Source organism: Callospermophilus lateralis, chromosome 2 (genome assembly GCF_048772815.1).
Source record: "Callospermophilus lateralis isolate mCalLat2 chromosome 2, mCalLat2.hap1, whole genome shotgun sequence".
NCBI classification, from domain to species: Eukaryota; Metazoa; Chordata; class Mammalia; order Rodentia; family Sciuridae; genus Callospermophilus; species Callospermophilus lateralis.
In genome coordinates this window covers 192,573,141-192,600,776 of record NC_135306.1, presented here as the reverse complement: position 1 = coordinate 192,600,776, position 27,636 = coordinate 192,573,141, and the positions used below count along the sequence as shown (strand labels likewise).

Sequence of the window (27,636 nt, the reverse complement as noted above, 5' to 3'; positions counted from 1 at the left end):
CTACCTTCCAGTAGAGCTCCTAGACAAAGAGATGCTACCCTGCAGCTCCCTAGGTTGAGGGCTCCGCCCGCGGTGGCGAGGGGGGGTGGGGGTGGGAGTGGGGGTGGCGGTTCGGCGCGACTGCTTCTCCACTCCCCAGCCCGAGGGGGCGCTGCAGCGCCGACTCTCGGCCCGCCCCTGAGCCGCGCTTCACTCGGCCCGCGGTGGTACGTTCCCCCTCGCTGTCCTCCCCCTCCTCTCCGGCCCTCCCCGCTGGTGGTAGGTGCCGGAAGTGCCGCCATTTTGGGGTGTTCTGCTCTGGCGGCAGCGGCAGCGGCGGCGGGACGCGGAGGCTCCCCCGGGACTCGGCCTCAGCAGCGAGGCGGCGGCGGCGGCGGCGGCTGCGGAGGCGCAGGCAGCAGCTGAGGCAGCGGCAGGCTCAGGTGCAGCCGCTGGTGAGTGTGGGGGCTGGGGAATAACGGGCCGCGGGACGGAGGGAGGGAGCGGAGGCTGGAGGGAGGCGCCGTGGGGCGGGTCCGGTTCGGGCGGCAGCGGGTCACAGGGCCCTCCGGGTGCGGTCGCTCCTCTTTCCCCGCGCCCCGGAGGCAGGGCCGCGATCTCCCGCGCGTCGGGGTCCCTGGCATCCCGGGTCCCGCCGCGCTCGCCTGGCGCGTGCCCCTTCGCGGAGAGAGACCCGCCTTCCTCGTGGCCTTACACCTCTCCCCGCGCCCTTTGCCTTCATCTTCCCAACCTACAGCGGTTAGTTACTTGCCCAGGAGCAGTCCCGTCCTCCTTTCCAGCCGCCTTGCCGGATTCAGGCTGCTTGCCCCGCACACCCCTTTCCTGACCCTTCCTCCCCACGTGTTCCTTGTCCCCTGCCATGGGGCACCCCAGGATCCTCCCCTTAGAGGGTAGCCCTTCTCCGAGCCTCGAGAGCCCCCTGTTCCTTGCCCCAGATCGGCTAGCGCCTTGGCTCGCCCTCCCCCCAACATCAGGTGCTCACCCAGTCATGGCCTAGTAGTCGAGCTGGAAACTCGCACCCGGGGACGTGGAGAGCACATTAAAGCGCTTTCTTTGCCAGGGACCTGGCTTTGGATATCAAGTCGGGGCTGTCTTGGTTGTGGTCCTTCGGGCAGGATGTTGTTTTAATTCTCTGAGATCATTGCATATTCTCTAAGGAGCGTCTTATTGGTTTGGGTTCATTCCCATAGTTGAGGGGAAGGTGGTGAGGTTTTGATCGGAGCCTGTTTGAGCAAAATGGAATCGCTTTCTCGTCAGCAGAGTTGATGCTGTACGTTCATTACTGTGGGGTAAAAAGGCTGTTTAACAGTTTTTGAGAGAGCATGAGATGCTTGATGATATCTGTAGTTTGAGAGGTTACAAATACCCAATGAATCTTTTATAGGAACTTCGCGTTTTAAAGGTCTTTTCACTGTCTTTGGTTCTCTGTGAATTGGAGAGGATTTAATTGCATTCTTTCACGTTTTTCACAAGTGTTGTACTCTTAAGTTTCAGGTTCTCTGCAAATCCTTGACGAGAATGAAGGGGTCTCCTTATAGAATTAATGATGGTTTTTTCCGTTTTAACATTAAAGTTCACTTTGAAAATCACGGAGTTAAAATAGCATGCACTAACTATTGCTGTAGTGATTTTTCTCCCCAAGGTAATTTTTATATTTTTCTAGATTTACTTAGGGAGTGTGGGGTTTCTAATCATGACTTTTAGCCAGGATAGAAGCAGTGCTGTTGGTAAAGCAAATCTGGAGCTTCCAGCTGTTGCTCTAACTAGGAAGCTTATGGTTCCCCTAGTGGTTCTTTCCTCATGACTGTCCACCACCTGTTTCCATTAAGAATGGTCCTTGGCCCCAGAACATAGGCCTCCACTTCTCTTTTAACATTCATTTTTTCCCTTTGGGTTTTCTTCTCTGAAGATAGCATCTATATTTGCGATCCATTAGCAGGAGGACTATTAAGAGATGTTTTCCAAACCTTTCACTTTTCAGAGGAGGAAATTGAGGGCTTCAGAAGTAAGGGACTTACTTGCCCAAGGTTACATAGCAAATGTTCTTAAAACAGTCTTTTAGCAGAGGTTTGTTTTGCCTTTTGTTTTTAAAGTATCATGAGAAATAATGCAAATTGCCCTTTGAGATATGATGGAATGGAAAGGGCTCTGGGCTTAAATTTAGAAGACATGCATTGTAATCTTATGTCAGTTACCCCAACCATGTTAGTCAGCTATTTGGTTTATTTTAATATGCAATATGAAGGAAATGGTGTCTGTCTCATGGTGCTAGTTCCCCTTCCATGCAGTAACATGTGAAAGTATCTGTGTTATGATAGGCAGACATTGAAATTGGGAGCCCGAATGATTTTTTTCTTACTGCAGAAGTTACAGGGCTGGGGCTGTATCTCAGTGGTAGAGCACTTGCCTAGCATGTGTGAGCACCACATAAAAGTGATAAAGTAATAAAGGTATTATGTCCATCATTAAAAAAAAATTAACAAGTTACAGATTCATTATAAAAAGTAGAGATAAGTCAAAAAGGAAACTCAGCCATAGTCCCACTACTCAGAGGTGATTGTTAAAATTTGGTTTTTATCTTGTTCATCTTTTTTATATGCTATAGATGTGTTACTTACCAAAGTAGGCTTTAGTCAGAGTTTCATGGTGGGTTTTAAGATTTTTTTTTTTAGGTAGTGGGAAGTGAACCCAGGGGCACTTAACCATTGAGTCACATCCTCAGTTCTTTTTATAATTTATTTAGGGACAGGATCTCGCTGAGTTGCTTAGGGCCTTGCTAAGTTGCTGAGGCTGATTTTGAACTCATGATTCTCCTGCCTTAGCCTCCTGAGCCCTTGGGATTACAGGTGTGTGCTACCACACCTGGCATGTTTTAAGATTTAATAATAGATATTAAATTTGTTTATTTTTTAATTTGGTTCTGGGGATTGAACCCAAGGGTATTTTACCACTGAGCTACATCCCCAGCCATGAATCTCCCCTTTTAAATTTTGAGACAGGGTCTCACTAAGTTGATGAGGCTGGCCCACAACTTGGGATCCTCCTGCCCCAGCCTCCTGAGTCGCTGGAATTACAGGCATGTGCCACTGTGCCCTGCTCTGTGGAAGCTATTAAATATAGAATTCCATTTTGAGTGGTTGCTAAAACAAACCATGCCATACCTGGGCATGGTTGCACATGCCTGTAATCCCAGTGACTCCTAAGGGGCTGAGACGGAGGATTGCAACTTTAAGGTCAACTTCAGCAATTTAGCAAGGCTTTCAGCAAGACCTGTCTCAAAATTAAAAAAGGGATGGGTGTGTAGCTCAGTGATAAAGCACCCCAGGGTTAAATCTCCGGGACTAAAAAAAAAAAAAAAGATCCACATATGAGTGAGGTAGATGGGTAAAGCAGCACAGGAACAGAGAAATCCTTTTAAACATGTGATGGGCTTCAAGAGGAGGAAAAGAAAGTGGCACAGACCTTATTGTGTATATGTGTTGTGTGTGTGTTTTTAATAAAGATTTGGGCTCTGCTACTAAATGTAAAGCTTAAGTACTGAATTCCTTTCCCCTTTCCTTGACTGCCACCGCAGCTTCTTTAACTATTTTCCTGTGAGTCTGAACCTAAATAGGAACTGGGCAGTTAAAAGATGATAGTGGTGGAAAGAGAAGAACTGTCACCTGGAAGAAGCAGGAGCATAGGCTCCTCTAAGCAGGGTTTTGTGTACTTATGACAAATTGCTCTGTTCTCTTTGAACCAGTGAATGATAGCATTTTGTGAAGCACTTTTTTTTTTTAAGAGTTTTATTGAGGGCTGGGTTCGATCCTCAGCACCACATAAAAATAAATAAAGGAATTGTGTCCAACTACAACTGGAAAAAAACCCAAACAGCTGGGGATGTAGCTCAGTTGGTAGAGTGCTTGCCTTCCATGCACACAAGGCCCTGGATTCTATCCCCAGTACCCCACCCCCCCCACCCCACACACACACAAAAAAAAAAACTTTTGAGATACAATTCACCCATTTCCTTGGAGTGGTGAATATGCCTGTAATCTTAGCAACTTGGGGTTTATTTATTAATTTGTAATTAATTTATGAATAAAAATGCTTAAGAGCACGATGTGCTTTATTTTATTATTTGATACTGGGGATTGAACCTTGGGCACTTAGCCACGGAGCTAAATGCCCAGCCCTTTTTACTATAAGACAGTGTCTCCTAATTTGCTTAGTGCATTGCTAGGTAGCTGAGACTGGCTTTGAACTTGTGATTCTCCTACCTCAGCCTCCCAAGTTGCTGTGATTATAGGTATGGGCCACTGCACCTAGCTTTCCTAATCATTTTAAAGTGTACAGTTGTGTGGTATTAAAGTATATCCACGGGCTAAGGTTGTGGCTCAATGGTAGAGCACTTGCCTAGCTTGTGTGAGATCCTGGGTTTGATCCTCAGCATCACATAAAAATAAATAAAACAGGCTGGGGTTGTGGCTTAGTGGTAGAGCACTCACCTAAGCACATGCAAGGCCCTGGGTTCGATCCTCAGCACCACATATAAATAAAGAAATTAAATAAAGAGATTGTGTCCAACTATTACTAAAAAATAAATATTTAAAAAAAATAAATAAAACAAAAAAGATGTTGTGTCCATCTACAACTAAAATATATATATATATATATATGTATTTTAAAAAAAATACATTCACATTGTTGGCAAAAAGATTTCCAGAAGTCTGGAAAGATCTTGTAGATCTGAAATTGTATATCCCTTTGAAAAAAACTCTTTTCCTTTGCCCTTCAGTCCCTGGTAACCACTTTTCTTTTTGTTTCTATGAATTTGACTACTTTAGATACCTTATAAGTGGAATCATAAAATGCTTTTCTTTTTGTGATTGATTTATTTCACATAGCTTGATATCCTCAAGGTTTATCCATATTGTAGCACTTGACAGAACTTTTTTCTCTTTGAGACTCCATTATATGGATATATCACTTTTTGTTTATTTGCTGCATCCATTGATGGAAGTTTGAGTTGTTTTTGCCTCTTGGCTATTATGAACAGTGCTGCTATGAGTTCTTGGTGTGTGCCACCACACCTGACTTCTTGTTTTTTAATCTTTTTGGTTACAGGTTCGATATTCCTTATGTAAATGCTTGGGATCAGAAGTGTTTTGTGATTTGGACTTTGGATTGATATTTGCATACACATAATGAGATGTCTTGGGGATGGGATGTAAGTCTAAACATGAGATTTTTTTTTTCCCCTTTTGGTACTAGGGATTGAACTCAGAGGCACTTTACCACTGAGCCACATCCCCAGCTCAGTTTTCTTTACTTTTTATTTTGAGTCAGGGTCTCACTAAGTCACTTAGGGTCTCGCCAGTTTGCTGAGGCTGGCCTTGAACTTATGATCTTCCTGCCTCAGTCTCCTGAGTCCATTTATGTTTCATATATACCTTATCATATAGCCTGAAGATAATTTTACACATTTTTAAAAAATATTTTAGTTTTAGGTGGACACAATGTCTTTATTTTTATGTGATGTTGAGGATCGAACCCAGTGCCCTGCGCATGCCAGGCGGGTGCACTACCGCTTGAGCTATATCCCCAGCCCAAACACATTATTTTTATAAATAAGGTGTGCCTGCATTTTGATTGTGATTTATCACACCAAATTAAATGTGAAATTTTCCACTTCTGGTGACATGTTGGCACTCATAAAGTTCACAGTTTGAGCGTTTTGGCTATTTGGATTAGGGATGTTCAACTTGTATATGCCAGAAAATGAAATTGCTGGGTCATAGGGTAATCCTACTTGAACTCTCATACTGTTCTCAATAGCAGCTATAGCATTTTATGATCCCACTATCTTGCACAGGGCTTCCTAATTCTCCATATCCTCTACTTATGTTTCTGGCTTTGTTTTGTTTTGATAGCCATCCTAATGGGTGTGAGGTAATCACTCTGTGCAGAATTGCGGAGACTGGCCTTGAATTTGCAGTAATCTGGGTTAGCTTCCTGAGTCACTGGATTACAGGCATGTGACACTCTCTTATGGTTTTGATTTGCATCTCTGAAGATAAGTGATATTGAATTTGAACTTTTTGTTTGACATCTTTTTCTTAATATTTATATTTTAGTTGGAAGTGGACACAATATCTTTATTTCATTTTTATGTGGTGCTGAGGATGGAACCCAGTGCTTCATGCGTTCTAGGCAAGTACTCTACCACTGAGCCACACCCCAGCCGTTTTGTTTGACATCTTTAGAGAAATGTCTGTTCAAGTCCTTTGCCCATTTTTAAATTGTATTATTTCTCTGGGGATATAGTAAGTTCAGTGATAGAGTGCTTGCATAGCACGTGCAAAGTTCTGGGTTTGGTCCCCGTCACCACAAGGGTGTTTTTTTATTGTCGAGTTTCAGGAATTCTTATTTTCTGAGTATTATATTAACCCCTTATGGTTATATAACTTGCAGATTTTTCCCCCCATTCTTTATTTTTGGTATCAGGGATTGAACTCAGGGGCATGGACCTCTGAGCTCTATTTTGTATTTTATTTAGAGATAGGGTTTCACTGAGTTGCTTAGTGCCTTGCTTTATTGATTGATTGATTGATTGATTGATTAATTGCTTGATTGATTGATTAATTGCTGAGATTGGCTTTGACCTTGTGAACCTCCTGCCTCAGCCTCCCTATCTGATCTGAGCCACTGGGATTACAGGCTTGTGGCTACTGCTGGGTTTTTCCCCATTTGGGGGGATGGGGGTGAACTCAGGGTCACTCAATCACTGAGCCACATCCCCAGCCCCATTTTGTATTTTATAAGAGATGGGGTCTCACGGAGTTGCTTAGTACCTCTCTCATTGCTGGGCTGGCTTTCAACTTGCTACCTTACTGCCTCAGCCTCGAGAGCCCTTGGGATTATAGACTTGCAGAGGAGGCTGTTTCCCCCCATTCTTTTTTTTTTAAATATTTATTTTAGTTGTAGGTGTACACAATGACCTTTATGTTATTTTTATATGGTGCCAAGGATTGAACCCAGAGCCTCACATGTGCTAGGCAAGCGCTTTACCACTGAGCCACAATCCCAGCCCTTTTCCCCCTTCTTTCAGTTGCCTTTTCATCTGTTGATTTGTCTTTTAATACACATAGGTTTTTAAGTTTTGTTCTGTTTTTTTGGTCCCTAGGGTTTAATCCAGGGGCACTTAACCACTAAGCCACATCCCCCGACCTTTTTTATTTTTTATTTAGAGACAGGGTCTGGCTGAGTTGCTTAGGGCCTCACTGATTTGCTGAGGCTGGCCTGGAACTTGGGATCCTCCTACCTCAGCTTCTTGAATTGGGGGGATTATAGGCTTGTGCCACCACACCTGGCAAGGTTTTAAAATTTAATGTAGTCCCATTGTTAATTTTTGCTTTTGTTGTCTGTGTTTTTGGAGTCATATCCATAACAGCATTACCAAATCCAGGGTCCTGAAGTTTTTCTTTTTGATTTTCTTTTCAGGGTTTTATGTGTTACATTTAGTTCATCTTGATCATTTGAAATGTACAATTCAGTGACATTAATTAAATTCAATTGTAAAATTATCACCATAAACAGAAACTCTGAAACCATTGCACAGCTCACCGTCTTTCTCTTACACCAGCCTGTGGTAACCTGAAATTTATTTTCTTTCTATGAATTTGCCTTTTCTAAATATTTCATGTAACTAGAATCATGCATATTTGTCCTTGTTGTGTTTGGCCTGTTTCATTATTATGTTTTTCGAAGGCCTGTGTATGTTGTAGCATGCATCTAGGCACATTCCTTTTTATGACTGTGTTGCTTCTTGAAGTCAGGGAGTTTTTTTTATTTTGCTATCTTGCTTTCTTTTGTAGAGTTTATAAAGATTATTGAGTTGATCAGAATTAATTGTTTTCGTATGGATTGCCAATCCCAGAGGAATGTCCACTGACATATTCAAACCTGAAAATTCAAGTGTGTCTGTGTAGAAGTACATAACAGTAACCCAAATAATAGTTTATAGCATACTTTCTAATTTCTGTTTCAATGATAATTGCCAATCTTTGAATGTGTAGTGTTTTCAAAAAGTATCAAGAGAACAAGAATTAACAAGTTTCTGCCTTTGTTTTATAGCTGTGTGAATGGAATTTATTTTATTTTTTGGTTCTGGGGATTGAACTCGGGGCCTTGCATATGCTAAGCAAGCTCTCTACCATGAAACTATAGCCTCAACCTCATATGAATGGATTTTGTAGGAGGGGTGGACTGATCTCAGGTATTCCATGTTATTTACAGAACCTTGGCATTAATGGCCTAGTTAGAATTAATAATACTTCTAGGTTAAGAGCATTTTGAAGATAGTCATAAGCTTCTGTTTGTTGTAGTATGAACAAAGCTGTTCAGAGTATCCTCCAGTTATGTAAAAGACTTTGGTTTTTTTTGGGTGGTATTGGGGACTGAATCCAGGAGCATTCTATCACTAAACTACATCCTCAGCCCTTTTTATTTGTAACAAATTTTAAAAAATTCTTTTTTAAAATTTTTATTTATTTTTCTATTAGGGATTGGATCCAAAGTTGCTTTACCATTGAGCTGCTTTCCCAGTTCTTTTTTATTTTTTGAGACAGGGTCTCCCTAAGTTGCTGAGGGTCTTACTAAATTGCTGAGGCTAGCCTCAAACTAGATATCTTCCTGTTTTAGCTTCCCAATAGGCATGTGTCACTCCACCCAACACCTTTTCTATTTTTTTTTTATGTTGATGGGCCTTTATTTTGTTCATTTATTTATATGCAGTGCTAAGAATCAAACCCAGTGCCTCACATGCTAGGCAAGTGCTCTACCACTGAGTCGCAACCCCAGCTCCTTTTCTTCTAATTTTTATTTTGAGGATCTTACTAAGTTACCCAATCTGGCCTTGAACTTTGTAGATCCTCTTGCCTCAGTCTCTGAGTAGCTGAAATTACAGGGGTGCATCACCATAAAGAGAAAAAACTTTTTTTTTTGGTACCAGGGATTAAACACAGAGGCACTTAACCACTGAGAAGCACGAAACCACGAGTCACATCCCCAGCCCCTTTTTTTGTTTGTTTAATATTTTGTAGATGGACATGATAACCTTGTTATTTATTTATTTATTTAAAAATGGTGCTGAGGATTGAACCCAGTGCCTCACATATGCTGGGCAAGCACTGAGCCACAACTGCAGACCCCCAGTCCTTTTTATGTTTTATTTAGAGACTGAGTTGTTTAGGGCCTTACTAAATTGTGGAGGCTGGCCTTGAACTAGAGATCCCCCTGTCTCTGCCTCCTGAGCCACTAGGATTACAGGCATGCACCACCATGCAAGGCTAAAATAAGACTTACTTCTGGTTTTGGTCTGCTTAATTGTTAATGCTTTTTGGATCTGGATTCCCCTTCCAGTTTCCTCCTCTGTAGTAATAGTGGGAGTTTAATATGAAACCTCAGGTCTTGGAAGTTTAATTTCATTGACCCTTTAGTCCCATAGAGGTATTATAGCCCTTAGAGTACTTAACACATAAGTCTTTATTTTAGTGTCAGGAGAACATAATACCCTTTTTTCAAATAGCCTTTGGTTAAAAACTATTCTTTTATGCCTGATTATTTTTGGTAACAGTTAGAATGTATCATGGAAGTTCAGGTATTTCACAAGTTTAATTTTGACTAGAGATTAACTTTGTAGCCTTTCTTTTTTTTAGGGCGGGGTGTACCGGGAATTGAACTCAGGGCCACTTGCACTGATCTATATCCTGAGCCCTGTTTTGTATTTAATTCAGAGACAGGATTTCACTGAGTTGTTTAACGCCTCACTTTTGCTGAGGCTGGCTTTGAACTCATGATCCTCTTGCCTCAGCCTCCTAAGCTGACTTTGTAGACTTTCTGGGAATGTAATATAATCATAAATTTATGTATGTATTTTTGCTACAGGTGCTGAGGTATACTTGACATGGTCAAAAGGCAAGTCAAGTAGAAACAAGAAAATTTTTATTAAAAATCTGAGGAATTATCAGCTGGGATTGTGGCTCAGTGGTAGAACATTTGCCTCGCAAGTGTGAGGCACTGGGTTTGATCTCAGTACCACATATAAATAAATGAATAAAATAAAGGTCTGTCAACATCTTAAAAAAAAAATCTAGGGAATTAGCTGGACACAGTGGCACATGCCTGTAATTCCCAATGGTTCTGGAGGCTGAAGCAGGAGGATCACAAGTTCAGAGCCAGCCTCACCAATTTTGTAAGGCTCTGAGTAATTTACTGAGACAGTCTCTAAATAAAATATAAAAAGGGCTGGGGATGTGGCTCAGGGGTTAAGTGACCTTGTGTTCAATCCTCAGTACTTAAAAAAAAAAAAAGATATGACTTGAATGGGGTTTATAAACATCTGAGGAAGGTTAGCATAGTAGGTTTAATGATTGTATTACCAACGGGACCTTAACATTTCTGGGTCTGTTTTCTTCTCTTTAAAGTGGAGATGCTTACCTGACATGGTAATGGGAGAATTAATTGGAGGGAATTTATGCTAGGCACTGAATACTGGGACAGTGTTGGTACTGCTATTTTCTTTTTCCATCAGTTACAGTAGACATACTGCTTACCTCATAGGTCAGTAATGTGGTCAACCAGGTAAAAAATAAATAACATTTTTAAAAAGCCTAGCAGTGCCATATAGAAGAAGTAAAATTTCCCTTTTGGGTGTTGTGTGTGTATGGATTAAACCCAGAGTTACTGGCCCATTGAGCTATATGTTTAAAGGATACTTGTTTCTTGAAGTCCAATACATTCATCTGAAATATTTAGCTAAATAAGTTATTCTTCCCCATAGAATCTTTTTTTTTTTTTTTTAAAGAGAGAGTGAGAGAGGGAGCGAGAGAGAGAGAGAATTTTTTTAATATTTATTTATTTTTTTAGTTATCGGCGGACACAACATCTTTGTTTGTACGTGGTGCTGAGAATCGAATCCGGGCCGCACGCATGCCAGGCGAGCGCGCTACCACTTGAGCCACATCCCCAGCCCCCCCATAGAATCTTTTTAAATTTTTTTTTATTAAATTGTGGATAGACACATTACTTTTTTATTTATTTATTTTTATGCAGTGCTGAGGATTGAGCCTAGTGCCTCACACATGCTAGGCAAGTGCTCTACCACTGATCTACAACCCCAGCCTTCCCCATAGAATCTTTTATCTCATTGTTCTTTGTGGAATACTTGATGATATGGTTTTCTAGATTCATCATCATTGTGTCTTTTTTTCACGTGAGAGTCTACTAAATAAGCTTCTGTGTTTAAACAAACAAATGAATGAATAAATAGGGTTTCTAATAGAGGCTGGTCTCAAACTTGAAATCTTCCTGTCTCAGCCTCCTAAATTGTTGGGACTACAGGTGTGCACCACTATGTTTGTTCTTTTTTATTTTTTATTTTGAGACTAGGTCTCTTCCTAGTTTAATTAGGTGACCAGAATTAGGTCACATTTAGAGTTCAAATGTAAATGAAAATTTTAATTTGTTTATTTAAATTTATTTGTTTTGTAAATTGTATTTTATCAATATTTATTTTCCCTCAGTATAAAGATTTGAACCCAGGGGCACTCTACCATGGAGCTGTATTTCCAATCCAATCCTTTTTGTTTTGAAACAGGCTCTCATTAAGTTTCCCAGGCTGACCTTTAATTTGTGATCCTTCTGCCTAGACTTCCTGAGTATCTGAGATTACAGGCATGTGCTGTATCAAGAATCTTTATCTGAGTTGTGTAGTTTACTAAGGACAGTTTTTTCTTTTTTATGTACCTGGGGTTGACACTTAACTACAGAGCCACATCCCTAACCCCCGACCCCTGCTTTTTGTTTTTATTTTCATTTATTTATTTTTTAGTTGTAGTTGAACATAATCTCTTTATTATTTATTTATTTATTTTTATGTGGTGCTGAGGATCGAACCCAGGACCTCTCACGTGCTAGGTGAGCGCTCTACTGCTGAGCCACAACTCCAGCTCCCCACCCCTGGTTTTTTTTTTTTTTTTTTTTTAATTTGTAGTTGTAGATGGACAGAATGCCTTTATTTTATTTGTTTATTTTTATGTGACACTGAGGATCGAACCCAGTGTCTTACACATGCCAGTCAAGTGCTCTGCCACTGAGCTACAGCCCCAGTCCTCCAGCCCCTTTTTAATTTTTTGAGGCAGGGTCTCGCTAAGTTGCTTAGGGCCTTGCTAAATTGTTGAGGCTGGCTTTGAACTTGCAAACTCCTCCTGCCTCAGCCTCCTGAATTGCTAGGATTACAGATGTGCACCACCACACTAGACTAAAGACAATTTTCTTTTCTTTTTTCTTTTTTTTTAGTTGTAGATGGACACAATACCAATTTATTTGCATATTTTTTTATGTGGTGCTGGGGATTGAACTCAGTACCTCATGCATGCTAGGCAAGCGCTCTGTCCACTGAGCCACAACTCTGGCCCCTAAAGACAGTTTTCTTTTTCTTTTTTTTTTTTAATATTTATTTTTTAGTTTTAGGTGGACACAACATCTTTATTTTTGTGTGGTGCTGAGAATTGAACCCAGTGCCTCAGGCATGCTAGGCGAGCACTTAAGCCACATCCCCAGCCCCCTAAAGACAGTTTTCTTAATAAGATCTTTGTGATTGTAACTTTGTTCTTGTCATAAAATTAGTGCTGAATGTTTTCTCTGATATAAGGGGGGTGACTCATAGTGGGGTAAGGAGGGAGAGCATGGGAGGATTAGATTAATTCTAGATGGGGAAGAGGGGTGGGAGGGAAAAGGAGGGGGAAGGGGATTAGCAAGGATGATGGAATGTGATCCTTATACAATGTACATGTATGAAGACTTGAATTGAGTGTCAACATACCTTATATACAAACAGATATGAAAAATTGTGGTATATATGTGTATTAAGAATTGTATTGCAAAAAAGTACATGTATGATGGCATAAATTGACGTGAACATACTTTATATACAGAGATACAAAAAATTGTGCTCTATATGTGTAATAAGGATTGTAAGGCATTCTACTGTTGTTGTGTATTTAAAAAATAAAATCAATAAAAAAATAAAATTAGCTATTAGAACCTCCTTAAACTAAAAATTTTCATATGGAATTAACTAGCAGTACTGTTCTGGAGTATTCTGTAGTTATATGCTGTGGAAGCTATGTGTTTATATTTATTTTAAACTTAAGTGAGTTCCAGACTCGTAAACAGTTTTAGTTACGTTTTATGTCCAGTAGACATGCCATTTTGACTTTCCATATTCTTTTTAAATACTTTTTTAGTTATTGATGGACCTTTATTTTATTTATTTGTATGTGGTGCTGGGAACTGAACCCAGTGCCTCACGCATGCTAGGCAAGTGCTCTACCACTGAGCCACAACCCCAGCCCATGACTTTCCATATTCTTTCTGCTAAGGAACTTCCCCCGCCCCTTGCAGTACTGGGAGTTGAACTTGCGTGCTTTATCATTCAGCTGTATCCCGGGGCCTTATTTATTTATGTATGTACGCACAGTGCCAAATTGTCAAGGCTGTCCTCACTTGAGATCCTCCTGCCTTGCTGGGATTATAGGCATAAACTACCATGCCCAACTCTAAGGAACTTCTAAAATTTTCTCTGGGAAGTAGGTTATGGGTGATTTTTTTTTCCCCTTCATATTTATTTTCTAATTTTTATACAGAGACCATGAATCCCCTGAATGAAAAGTTGTATTAAAATCGTGGGGGCTGGGGATGTGGCTCAAGCAGTAGCGCGCTTGCCTGGCATATACGGGGCGCTGGGTTCGATCCTCAACACCCCATAAAAATAAAAATAAAGATATTGTGTCCACCTAAAAAACTAAAAAATAAATACTAAAAAAATAATCGTGGGCTGGGGCTAGAGCTCAGTGGTAAAGCACTTACCTCGCATGTGTGAGGCACTGGGTTCGATCCTCACACCACATAAAAATAAATAAAGGTACAGTGTGTTCATCTACAACTAAAAAAACATTTTTTAAAAAATTGTACCTTGGGCTGGGGATGTGGCTCAAGCAGTAGTGTGCTCGCCTGGCACGCGTGCGGCCTGGGTTCGATCCTCAGCACACATACAAACAAAGATGTTGTGTCCGCCGAAAACTAAAAAATAAATAAATAAATATTAAAAAAAAAAGTCGTACCTTTTTTTCCCCTTCAAGGCATAAGAAAGCCTAATTAAAGGAGGCTGAATATATTTCAGTATCCTAAATTATTTAAAGCATTTTAACTCTTAGAGCTTTATGAAGTTCTATGTGACACTGAATTGACCAACCTTGTCTCCCTGCCTTATTAGAAATGGACTGATTTTTCAAAACGTCTTTAATACGTTGATTTTTCTTTGCCTCCACTTTAAAAAAATGGTAGCTGGGCTGTGGTTGTGGCTCAGTGGTAGCATACTTGCCTGGCATGTGTGAGTTACTGGGTTCGATTCTCAGCACCACATATAAATAAATAAATAAAGGTCTTTTGACAACTAAAAAAAAAATTGTTTTAAATATGTCAGCAAATGTGAAGTAGAATGGTGAGTTCTAGTTTAGTGGTTGCATTGAGATACTGGAGGGATTTCACTTAATTGGTTTGAATGTGCCATCTTTGTGATGTGTTCATAGGTACAAGAGTGTGGCTTTAGAAAGATCTGTTCACTAACTTTGTGATAGCTATATTCACCTTTGATGAAATGGGGTTGAGTAATTTTTACTTACCCTCCCAAATTAACATTCCATTGAAACTTTATTTTTGAGGGGAAATGACTTTAGTTTGGAGGTTGTACAAAATGAAACTTTTTGGTTTCAAATCTGTTTAATTTTGTAGTGTTATACTTTTTAATTTTGAAAGGTCAGTAGTTTAGATTTACAAGCATTACATTTTGTGTTTAGGAATGTTCTTTACCTCCTCTCTGCTCATGGTTCAATTCCTATTTGTCATAGCTATTTTTTTTTTTTTTTTTGGTGGTGCTGGGGATCGAACCAAGGGACACTGAACCATTGAACCCAGTCCTTTTTGTTTTTTTAAAAATTTTATTGTTAGTTTTTTTTTTTTTTTTTTTTTTTTTTTTGGTACAAGGGATTGAAAGGTCAGTAGTTCAGATTTACATCTAAACATTGCTATTCTTTAGCAAAAGATTGCTAAATGAGAAACTGTCACCATTTTTTCTGTTCTTTTACCTGTTAGACTGATGCAGGCTCTTGCAGAGACTGTGGGAATGTGTAATGTTTGGTAATAATGTGAGTAGACTTTGTTTTGACCCAATATTATTTGGACATCTGTTAAAGTTTTTGTTAGTTTATATTTTGTACAGATAATTTACTGTAGGCTTTCCCCAGTTTTATTTGTGTTTGCAACTTTTGTGTGTGGGAAACAGTCTTTTTTCTGCACCAGTGCCCTTCTCCCACAGTGCAGGCATGTAGTATAGTATTTCTTTCTGTCCTGGGGTGATGCTGCTGCTGACTTACCATGCTAGGTTGGATGAGTTATTACTAGTGAGAAACCTTTGCCATTTGTTGGGTTGCCTGATTCTGAGTGCTGTCTGAGTAAGAGTTCTGTGGGGGCCAGGGAGAGAAAGGAAGTCAGAGTGGTGGTGACAACTTGATGCTTATAACTATTTGACATTTGTCTGCTAGCTGGTTATTTCTGCATGATGAAGTAGGACTGTTTTGTAGCCACATAGTCATTTTAAGCATTATGGCAGACTTTCAGCATGGGTATTTAAGGTGGAAGCTGATTGTGGTGAAAGATTATATTCCTTAGGTCCATATTTCTCAGATGGCTAAAAACAAAAGGAGTAAGCATTAACATTTTGTGTTTAGGAATGTTAAGAAGCCCCTCTCTGCTCATGGTTCAATTCCTATTTGTCATAGCTAATTTTTTTCTTTTTTGGAGGGGGGATCAAACCAAGGAACACTGTACCATTGAACTAAATCCCTGATCCTTTTTTTTTAATTCATTCATTCTTTTCCTTCCTTCCTCCCTCCCTCTCTCTCTCTCTCTCTCTCTCTCTCTCTCTCTTTCTTTTTCTTTTTTTCTTATTTTTGGTACCAGGGATTGAACTCAGGAACACTTGGTCACTGAGCCACATCCCCAGCCCTATTTTGTATTTTTATTTAGAGATAGCATCTCACTGAGTTACTTAGTACCTTGCTGTTGCTGAGGCTGGCTTCGAACTCTCTCAATCCTTCTGTCTCAGTCTCTTGAGCCACTGAGATTACAGGCATGTGCCGCTGTGCCCAGTTTATTTTTTATTTTGAGACAAGTTCTCACTCAGTTACCCAGGCTGGAGTCAAACTTGTGATCCTTTAGCTTCAGCCTCCCAAGTCTTGGGATTACAGGCCTATGCTCCCATGCCCTACTCAGCTTTTCTGTTCATTAATTCCACTACAATTTATAGGACTTAGTATTTTATTTTATTTTATTTTTATTTATTTATTTATTTTTTTAAAGAGAGAGTGAGAGAGGAGAGAGAGAGAGAATTTTTAATATTTATTTTTTAGTTATCGGCGGATACAACATCTTTGTATGTGGTGCTGAGGATTGAACCCGGCCCGCACGCATGCCAGGAGAGCGCTCTACCGCTTGAGCCACATCCCCAGCCCGGTATTTTATTAATAATATCTCTCTTTGTTTTTTTTTTTCAGTGAGATTTCAAGCTTTTTGAGGATGGAAATAACCTTATTGCTTAGTGTATTTTGCATCTTTTTGGGGAAGATAGGCATAATCCCTACCCCTATTATACTCTGATCTACCCCCACTTTTTTTTTTTTTTTTAAGTTTTGTTTTAGTTGTCAGTGGACCATTTTTTTTTATTTTTTTATAATATTTTTTAGGTATACATGGACCCAATATCTTTATTTTTGTTTATGTATTTTTGTGTGGTGCTGAGGATTGAGAACCCAGTGCCTCACACATGCTAAGCAATCACTCTACCACTGAGCAATAACCCCAGCACCTTTTCCCTACTTTTTAACATCTTACTGGACCTGGAGTGGGCACCTCAATGCAGGCTGGGCAACTCAGATTCTTCTAGGAATTTGAGATTGGAACTGAGATTCAGGTCTTTAGGGAACAAACAGGTCCCCTGAATTCATAGAACTCAGGACACAAATTTAGATGGTGTGCTCTAACATCCTTTTAATTAATTTCTGTTTTTGGTTAAGCTAGTTTGAAGGAGGTTTCTGTTATTTAAATCCAAAAGACCTTTAAATAAGATTTAGTACAGAGCTCTGCATAACCCTTCTTAAATTCATTTGAGTTTAGAATAGTGATGTCAGAGATCATGGTCCTTTGGACGGGAGCCCCCTTTCCTCTCACAGTCTCCTTATTGCCAGGCAAAAGGATGCTGGGGATCTTGGCTTCAGTAGTGTAGATATTTGCTTGTGTTGTTGCTTTTGCTGTACAGAGTTCTTTTCTTTGATGCTTTGTCAAATCAATATTTTGAGTTTTCTTTATTTTTTTAATAAAACAAATTTTAATGATTGTTTATAACTAATTTTCTTTTTAATTTTGTTTTTGTAGTTGTAGATGGACAGAATACCTTTATTTGTTTATTTTTATGTGATACTGAGGATCATATAACCCAGTGTCTCATACATGCTAGGCAAGCGCTCTGCTATAGCCCCAGTCTTTTTCTTTTTGTACCAGGGATTCAACCTAGGGGCACTTTACCACTAAGCCACATCCTTAGCCATTTTAAAAAAATATTTTATTAAGAGATAGGGCCTTACTAAGTTGCTGAGGCTGGCTTTGAACTTGTGATCTTCCTGCCTCAGCCTCCTTAGCTACTGGGATTATATGCATGCCTCACCTTGCCTGGCCTTTTCTTTCTTTTTTTGGCAGATAAGACTGATAAAATAATACTGCTCTTTCAGATAGAAAACTTAAATGAGCCATCACTTTAAAAGAATTTTTGTTTGTGAGGCAAATGAATTTGGTCTTTTCTTCATTTCTAGTTAAGCAACACATTTGTTTTAGTTTCCTGATTGTTTCCTCTTAAAAAAATGTTATGGGCTTGAGTGGAACACAATAATGTGGGTTGAATGGCAGTTGAGACTTTAAACAAAGGGTAATGGTGAGTGGCTGTGTGCCCAGTTGATGGAGTCTGTCTGGTCTGGCTCAGTTGGTAACTTCATGAATGATCTGTAACAGGAGCATCACAGTGGTATTATTCCTCTTTGAGAAATGTTAATGAGGAAGAGAGGCAAGCACCAAGAAAGACAGTTTAGTACTTCTAATTTGATTGTTTTTCTTCCTGTGATCATTTGGTTTTTGTCAAGCTGAAAGACTTTAATTCAGAGAAATGTAAAATTTCCCTGTTATATTAATGAGCAAGAATTAAAAAGAGTCAAGAGCTAGCTTTGAAATGTGGATTTGTATACAACCAGGAAGAATGTTTGTAAGGTAGAAAAATTATAAAGTTGTTATTTGATATTAGAAATCAAATTGTGATTTCATGTATGTATGTATGTAAACAGTATATGCCTTCATATGAGTGTATGGTATTGATGTGAATGCAGTACACAGAGGACATTTTATAATCCATATTGTTTACCCATCTTGGGGCCTTGCATAAAGTAGATACTTAGTATTTGTTGAATATTCTATCTGGTCCAGTGGTATTTTGAGTTTTGTATTAAGGACTAGGAATAGGAAGAAAACCTAAAATCGAAATTCTGTGAATTTGTTTGTCATTATCTTTTTTTTTCTTTTAAGTTGTAGATGGACACAGTACCTTTATATTTATTTTTAAAGTTTTAGAAAAATTTTATATGTGGTGCTGAGGATCGAACCCAGTCTGTGCACTTGCTAGGTGAGCACTCTACCACTGAGCCACAACCCCATCCCTCTGTCATTGACAAGGAGGTTTTTTTTTTTTTTTTTAAATGTAAGCAGACTTCCATTGAAATACATAATGTTGGTAAAGATTAAGCTTTGTGAAGCTCTGTGATCTTGAAACAGATTGTATATTGCTTGAACAAAGAAGGCTCCTAGACAATCCTGATTTTGGCTGTTTTCTGTAGCTCAAAAGAAAAAGAGAATCCAATACTGCTGGCAGTCTGGTCTTTTTAGTTTTTTTGGACCAAGACATGCTTTTCCATGAAATCAAGGAAATTGGAAACTAGTAGTAAAAATGAATAAAGCACCTAGGAATTTGCATTCTCTTGTGTCCTGTGGTATATAAGTCTTTCCTTTTTGCCTCTAGGCTGTCTGATATTAAACTAATGTAGCAAAACTATCCTCTGGGCTTTGTTTCCCACTTCCCTTTAAAAGTTTATGAGAAATAATCATGGAAAGACACAATGTTTGTTACATAGTCATTGTTTTTATTTTATACTGTTTCTATTTAATAGCTTCTGGGTACATTATAAGTGCAATTAACAGAAAGCTTGCAGGGCTGGGGCTATAGCTCTGTTGGTAGAGTACTTGCTTTGCGTGCACAAGGCAAGGTTTGATCCCCATCATCAAAAAAAAAAAAAGCTTGCAGATCCTCTTTATTGAATTAATTTAGGTTACAGGCGGAGTTAAGGAACAAAAACAAATCCTTATGGGCACATAACAGGAAAGCTTAGGTGAGTAAATGTCACCAAACCAGATATAACATCTTGTGGACTCTTCCAATGCCTGTTGCCTATCTTACGTTTGACCAACAGTGTATCCTATCTATTTAGACTCATTTTTCCCTTTTTGGGTTAAGATTACTGTTTTGCTTTTATAAAATGATTAAGAATTTGATTTTCAATGTATTTTCTTATGGTATTTCTATTTAGGCTTTGCAGTTGTTAATTTTTGAGGTCAGTGGAAGACTTTTATGAATACAGGGACGTTTTTTGAGCTTTTTTTCTGGAGCTTTCTAGGTCTCAAGTTATTGTGGATCAGCCTAAGAGAACTGATTGTTATTATACGATCAAGTGCTATTTTTGTTTATTAATGTTCATTTGTCTGGTGTAACTTTGTTTTGGGCTAAGACTTTTTCATATAATGACTTCAGTCTGTTCCAGGAAGCTTACAACTTAGAAAAATATTTTCAATTCTGACTGATTCCCTTCTCTGACAAACCAGATCCACATATCAGATTTGTAAATGATTTTATCTTTCCTTCAAGATATCTGCTTTTATGGGGGGGCGGGTCTGGGGATGGGAAGGACAGTGGAATGAGCTGGACATTTTTATTCTGTATATATGTATGATCACGCTACTGGTGTGACTCTATTCCATGTATAGCCAGAGGAATGAGAAGTTGTGTTCCATCTGTGTACAGTGTCAAAATGTATTCTGTCATGTGTCACTAATTAGAGCAAAATTTTAAAAATGTTCATTTGAAAAAAGATATCTTCTTTTGGGGAGGCACTGGCAATTGAATTCAGAGGCACTTATTCCTTTATTTTTTATTTTAAGGCAAGATCTCACTAAGTAGCTTAGAATGTCACTAAATTGCTGAGGCTGGCCTCAAACTTGGAATCCTCCTGCTTCAGCCCCCAGAACACCTTGCCTAACATATCTTTTAACTCTGGTCTCTGGTGAGATAAGTGGCTACACACTAGCAGAGTGACCATTCATCTTCCTGAATTATATCACCTTTATCTAAATTTGATCTTAACTTCTATATTCCAATACTGTCAGTTTTGTTTTTTATAATTTTGTGTGTCTAATATATTTCTAATGTAATAATGTGGGAAAGCCCAATATTTGTTAAAGTTCGGAGAACTTTTAAATCTTAATTAGAAGAATACTAAATAATAAAATTTATACAGTTTGGTAGTTTAGAAAGAAATAACAGCATACATAAATTCTTGAAACTTCATTTGAGTTTGTATTTTAATTGTTTACGAATAGAGAGGGGACTATTTAGCTTTTTCAAGAGAGAACCAATAAATGGTTTTTCACATTTATTCAGAATTGTATATGGGTATATGGTAATATTTCCTGAAGGCAACTTGCTGAAGAAAAATCAGATCATCTTTTTTTTTTTTTTTAATATGTTTTTAGTTATTGATGGACCTTTATTTAATTTATTTATTTGTATGTGGTGCTGAGAATTGAACCCAGGGCCTCACACATGCCAGGCAAACACTTTCCCACTGAGCCACAACCTCAGCCCCTAGATCATCTTTCTGAATTGTCAGATTTAGAATATCAGAAAGTGTTTTGACCAAAAAAAAAAAAAGAAAGAAAGAAAGAAAAAAAGAAACAACTCTGCTGGATCCACCCCAGAAATCCAAGTGAGTCCCTATGGTAACATACTCCTTGCTTACAACTTATCACTGTTAAAACTGTCACTGGAGTTCAAAGAAAAGCCAGTATATCAAGAACTATGTGGCATTAACTACTTCTTGATAAAATGTTGCACATTTTGCAGTGAGCAACAAATAGAAAAGAAAGTTTAAGGTTTTAATTTCTGTGTTTCATTAATTAGAGGCTTAAAAAAAGCTGCCTAATTATGGTAAGGTATAGCAGTGGGAAAGTGGTGGTAGGTGGCATAGGAGGAAGAGGAAGTAAGCCATAGGATCAGAATGTTTGAAGCCTCAGATTTTCCTTCTCTCATTTTGATTTTATAAATGAGCGAAATATAACTCCTTAAGTTCACTTTAGAAGCAGAAGCCCAGGCCTTTACATTTTCCCAACTCTGTTCTGCTGCTTCCATCCACACATTGCCTCTACTTTTTAAATGAAATCTCAGTTCCTGAGGTTAGGAAAGGACCGGAAAGGTCATGGAGGGAAACTTGTCTACCCAATGAAAGAATCCCTTCTGCATCATCCTGGGCAGGCATCTGGTGCCTCTTCCCTCATGTGGAGGTACATGTCTAGTTGGCAAATGCCCCATTGATGGAGTTCTTGGAGAAGATGGTTTTACAGTAGATTTCAAATTTTAAAGAGATGACTCCCCGCCCCCCATCATTTTATAATGATGGTTGTAAATCAAAACAATTCCCGAATGTTTTTCATTGGCCTGTTTGTCTCCATTTAAGTCTTGCTTATCAGCCATGACAAGACAGATCATTCCTTCAAGGCATTTTATAGTGCCTAAACCTTATCTTTGAAAAGATAATGCCATACTTGGAACAAACTAGTCCTTTAATAAGTGGGAGAGAAGAGATAACAATAAATGCTATATTGGGTCTGACGTACTTTAAAATGTGCTTAATAAGGAGAGATGATTGTGAGTTAAAGAATATCAAAGATTTCAAGCTTGGTGTGTTGTGACACATACCTGTAATCCCAACAGTTTGGGAGACTGAGGCAGGAGGATCACAAGTTCGAGGCTAACCTGAGCAACTTAATGAGATTCCGTCAAAATAAAAAATTAAAAGGAGCTGGGAATGTAGCTTAGTGGTAGAATGCCCTAGTACCACCAAAAAAAAAAAAAAAAAAAAAAAAAGGCTTCAAAAATATTTTGAAAGAATCAAAAGCCAAAGAGGCAGGTTGTTTTGTGGTGTATTTGTGAATGCTTTTGTCATTGTTTAGAGTGGATACATGGGCTAGGGCTGTAAGCTCAGTGGCAGAGAGCTTGAGTAGCATGTGTGAAGTGCTAGGTTAGATCCTGAGCATCAAATAAAAATAAACAAAATAGAGTGGATACATTTATACAAAAGTGAATTTGGGGATTATACTAACATTATTTTGGTAATTATTCTTTGTATCTACTCACTGAAAAAGGATTTTTAGTTTCTTTTTATTGTTATTGTTGTGTTCTACCACTTAAATTGGCCCTTAGCTATTTTTATTTTATTTTGAGATAGGGTTTCCTTTAGTAGCCAAGGTTGGCCTTGAACTTAGAATCCTCCTGCCTCAGCCACCGGAGTATTGGGATTATGGGCATGTAGGTCCACTTTTTTTTGAATGTCACGTTGCTCAGTGTTTCAGTTATTTAATACTAGTGAGTATTTAATTACCAGTGAGTGCTTCAGTTTTTATTTTGTGTTCTTTCAGAAGTGCTTGAAAAGTAGTTGTGGATTATTATAGTTAAGGTTATTAGCTAGAGGTTTTTAAAAGTACCTTTTAGTTTAAGTCCACACATACATTTTCTTTTTTCTTTTTTAAAGGAAGAGTGAGAGAGAGGGAGAGAGAGAATTTTTTAATATTTATTTTTTAGTTTTCGGCGGACACAACATCTTTGTTTGTACATGGTGCTGAGGGTCGAACCCGGGCCGCACGCATGCCAGGCGAGCGCGCTACCACTTGAGCCACATCCCCAGCCCTACATTTTCTAATAAGATATGCAGAAATGGGCTGGGGTTGTGGCTCAGAGGTAGAGTGCTCGCCTACCAAGCGTGAGGCACTGGGTTTGATCCTCAGCACCATATAAAAATAAAAGAGAATCCTATAACTAAAAAATAGATATTAAAAAAAGATATGTAGGAATGTTTTTAATTTCTTATAATCACAGATTCCTTTCCTTGAAATGTCCCTAAAATGGGACTTTGGTTCCCAATATTATTTTTTATTTTTGTCTTACTAGAAAATTGCTGTTGGCAATGTTTGTAGTCTTTGCTGTCTTGTCTTCAACACAATAGAGAATGCTATAGTGAAAATGTGGCTGAGTTTTTAATATTATAGAATTCCATAGCCACCAGTGCTATTTGTTGTACATCCAGGGTAATTAATTGAATCAGATATTTTAGTCATTAGCAGATATGATATGTTTCTGAAAGAAATATTTCAATCCCAGCATTAATCAATACCATTCCCTTTTCCTCATTCATTCTAAAACATTTAGTCATTATTCTTGGTGTTAATTTGATGAGTACATTTTTGCATAAAAATTAATTGTATGGGGCTGGTACTCAGCCGTAGCGCACTTGCCTGGCACATGTGAGGCACTGGGTTCAATTCCCAGAACCACATATAAATAAATAAATAAAGGTCTATTAACGACTAAAAATATATAAAAATAATTAATTATACATATTTGTCATTGATAAGAAAGTATGCTAAGGTATAGTGTGATGAAAGAACTAGCACTAGCTCTGTTGGATCTCACATTGACATAGACGTACACACATATACACACATGTATAAGCAAGAGAGTAAGAGATGGCTGCATACCACCATTTTATAGACCGAGGAAACTTCAAGTTAGGAACCTCAGCAAAGATAGTAACTTATTTGAACCTCCTTCTGTTAAGTAGCAGGACAATGCTATGCTCTTTTTTTTTTTTTTAATGTTTATTTTTTAGATGTAGTTGGGCACAATGCCTTTATTTTATTTAGTTATTTTTATGTGGTCCTAAGGGTCAAACCCAGGGCCTCACACATACTGAGCCACAACCCCAGCCCCAATGCTGTGCTCTTTTCCTGCTTTTAGAGACTCAGTCTCATGACAGTACTGAAGTAATTTTATTTTGTAAGCAATTCCTTTCATGTGGTAGTATGACTTTTTTTTTTTTTTTTTTTTTTTTTTTTGTGATACTGGGGATTGAACCCAGGGCATCATGTATATTAGGTAAGTGCTCTACCACTGAGCTACATCCCCAGCCCTTTTATTTTTATTTTTGGTAATAGGGATTGAACGTAGGCTTGCTTCACCACTGAGGTACATACCTATCCATCCCTTTTTTAAATTTTTAATTTTGAGACAGGGTCCCAGTAAATTGCTCAGGGCCTCGCTAGGTTGCTTAGGTTTGTCTTAAATCTGTGATCTTCCTCGCTGGATTGCTGAGGCTTGTCTTAAATCTGTGATCCACCTTCCTTGGCCTCCCAAGTTGCTATGGTTACAGGTGTGTTCTACCCTTTATTAAATTTTGAAACAAGGTATGGTTAAGTTGCCCAAACTGGCCTTGAAATTTGTGGTCCTTCTGCCTTAGCTTACCAGGTAACTGGGATTACAGGGATATGCCACCATGTAGGCTCATGTAGTAGCATACATTTTTTTTAAGTTGTTGATGGACCTTTGTTTATTAATTTATACATGGTGCTGAGAATAGAACCCAGTGCCTCACACATGTGAGGCAAGCACTCTACCACTGAGCCACAACCTCAGCCCAGTAGTATACTTTTTAACAAGTTGTTAATCAGCGATGTAAACTCAGTGTCTCATTTCAGAAATTCTTTTAGAGAGTTAGGAAGATAATCACATTCAAAACTATTTTTATTTCTTATTGAAAAGTAGAAATTTAACAGAACAGTTTAACAATTTAACAGAAATGGCCTGGATATGTGAATTGTTTTGTTTTCTTTTTTGATACTGGGGTTGAAATCCAGGGCATATGCTAGGCAAGTTCTCTACCAGTGAGCTAACAGAAAATGTGTTTTTAAGGTAGGGAGCAGCCGTAACATCTTAAAATATTTTCAAAAGAGATGCATGGGTCAAAACGGAGCTTTTATGGGCAGATAGGTGGAGGTAACCTTCCCACAGGTCATTTACTGTCTGAGAAAATTGGGTATTACATCTTCTTCTTTTGTGTGTGTGTGTGTGTGTGTGTGTGTGTGTGTGTGTGTGAGACATAATCTTGACATCTCTCTACTAGTAGGTTTGTAATTCTAATTTTTCTTCCTAAAGTCTGGTTTTCCTCTCACAATCCCCAGACACCACAGCCATCCTTTTGTTCTGATATTGCTTCTTAGTTTTAAATGGCCATGTTCTATGAACTCATAGAAGAGAGAAAGAAAACACTGTTCTCTTTAGACTGCTGTGCAATCAGTGCCACATTTGCCAAACTGTCAGTTCTGTGACCATGTCCTCTTTAGACTAAGCTCACATAAAGGAAGTTCCCAATGCTATCTTGATGTATGTCTTCAGAAATCTTACTTTTTAAGCCTTTATTTACAGGTTGATTCACAGTGGGAGACATGTTCACATTTTTTTTTTCCTGATAGTCTGAATTTTCTTCTTGTCTTTCATCTCTTTGTTTCTATTTATATTCTTTGTACCTTTTTTTCTTGAGCTTACACCCTCTCCATAGTTGACTCTATTATATCATCTTTGGGACTGCAAATAAAATTTGGAAGATTTTAAAGTTAAAGTTCCCAGAATAATGTTGTCGCCCACATTGCACATATGTCACATTTTGAATTTACTAGTTAAGCCTCTAAATATGTGCTTTATATACAGTATGTGCAGTGTGCTGACTTAGGTTGCCATGAGAACCTAAAAATTTTAGACTTAAGTGGTTCAGTGATGGGCACTTTTTTCCTTAGGTGAAGGCTAGTCTTTTTTTTATCTAATATTATTTTTTATCAATTGAGGTATAGGACAGTAGCCATTCTCATGTGCCTCTCTTACAGCTTCTTTCTTTGCCTGCCTTTTATCAGTTTTCTTCATTTTAGTCTGCATGCTTTAGATCTCTTCCCGCTCTGTACCTGCCTCCTGTTCTTTAGGTACAAAGTAGGATTAGAAGTAGGACACTGGAAGCTTTACCTTTAAAAATAAAAGAAAATAAAAAAGAAGAACCTGGCAAGAAAAGAAACTGTCTGGTGGGATATCTTTCAACACACTTAAGAAATTTTTTTTTTCTTTCCAATAGTGGGGATTGAACTCAGGGGCACTCTACCCCTGAGCTACATTCCCAATCACCACCACCATGCTTTTAATATTTTATTTTGACTTATGGTCTCAGTAAGTTGCTGAGGCTGAGATGCCACCGTCTCTGGCTGTGCTTCCACTTCTGGAATCCTGCTGTGTTTCTTTTCTTTTCTTTTTTTTTTTTTCTTATAGGGCATTGCCAGGGTTCTCTGTCTTGCACTGGGAGACCTGGGTAGTGTAATTGAGAATTCAAGTTTGCTGGGTTTTTTTGGGGGGGGGACAGGGGTTAACCTGGGATTGAACTCAGGGTACTTGACCACTGAGCCACATCCCCAGTCCTGTTTTGTATTTTATTTAGAGATCTCACTGAGTTACTTAGCGCTTCACTGTTACTGAGGCTGGCTTTGAACTTCCTTAGCTTCCCGAGCTGTTGGGATAACAGACATGTTAAATTCCTGGCTTTATCTTAATACTTTTTTCCTTTTAAGTTTTAAGTAGTAGCCAGGCGGCAGTGGCGTATGCCTATTATCCCAGCAGCTTGGGAGGCTGAGGCAGAAGGATTGCAAGTTCAAAGCTAGCCTCAGCAACTTAATGAGGCCCTAAGCAACTCAGTGAGACCCTGTTTTTAAATAAAATATAAAAAAAGGGCTGGTGATGTGGCTCAGTGGTTAAGTGACCCTGGGTTTAATCCCCAATACCATAAATAAATAAAATTTAGAATATATTGTTGGAGCTATTCAGGATATTTGTGTGTTTATGCCCCCATGAACTTGGGATGGTGCACACACAAATACCGCATGCTTCCCTTATTGAGAGGAGCTGATCAATGCTTTTTTCTCAGGAGCTCCCTTTGATGACTGGATGATGTAGCAGTATTTCCTAATCAAGGATCACAGAGTATATCAGCATCATTTCTAGTCCCACCATTTGTTTCCCTATGGCATATTTTTGATTTTATTATTTTTTAAGGAGTAGTTTAAAATTTGTTGAAAAGGCTGGGCAGAAATGTCTGAGATAAAAAAGTGTTTTCCAAGGAATGTAACGTGAGAGATGTTATAGTGGATGTTAGTTATGGTCTGAATATTTATTTATTTATATTTTGTGCCCGAGATTGAATCCAGGGCCTAATGCATGCTAGGCAAGCACTCTACAACGAAGCTATA

At 38.7% G+C, this 27,636-nt stretch overlaps 1 protein-coding gene across 2 annotated transcripts in view; it reads left to right on the top strand.

The window, feature by feature from the left end:
* Positions 1-287: 287 nt before the first annotated feature.
* The window catches only part of Celf1 (CUGBP Elav-like family member 1), a 91,875-nt gene continuing 64,526 nt past the window's right edge, over positions 288-27,636 (top strand). For both annotated transcript variants that reach the window (XM_076847225.2, XM_076847224.2), the window contains exon 1: positions 288-434. The gene's annotated coding sequence lies outside the window, so the exon portion shown is untranslated. The remainder of the gene's footprint in view (positions 435-27,636) is intronic.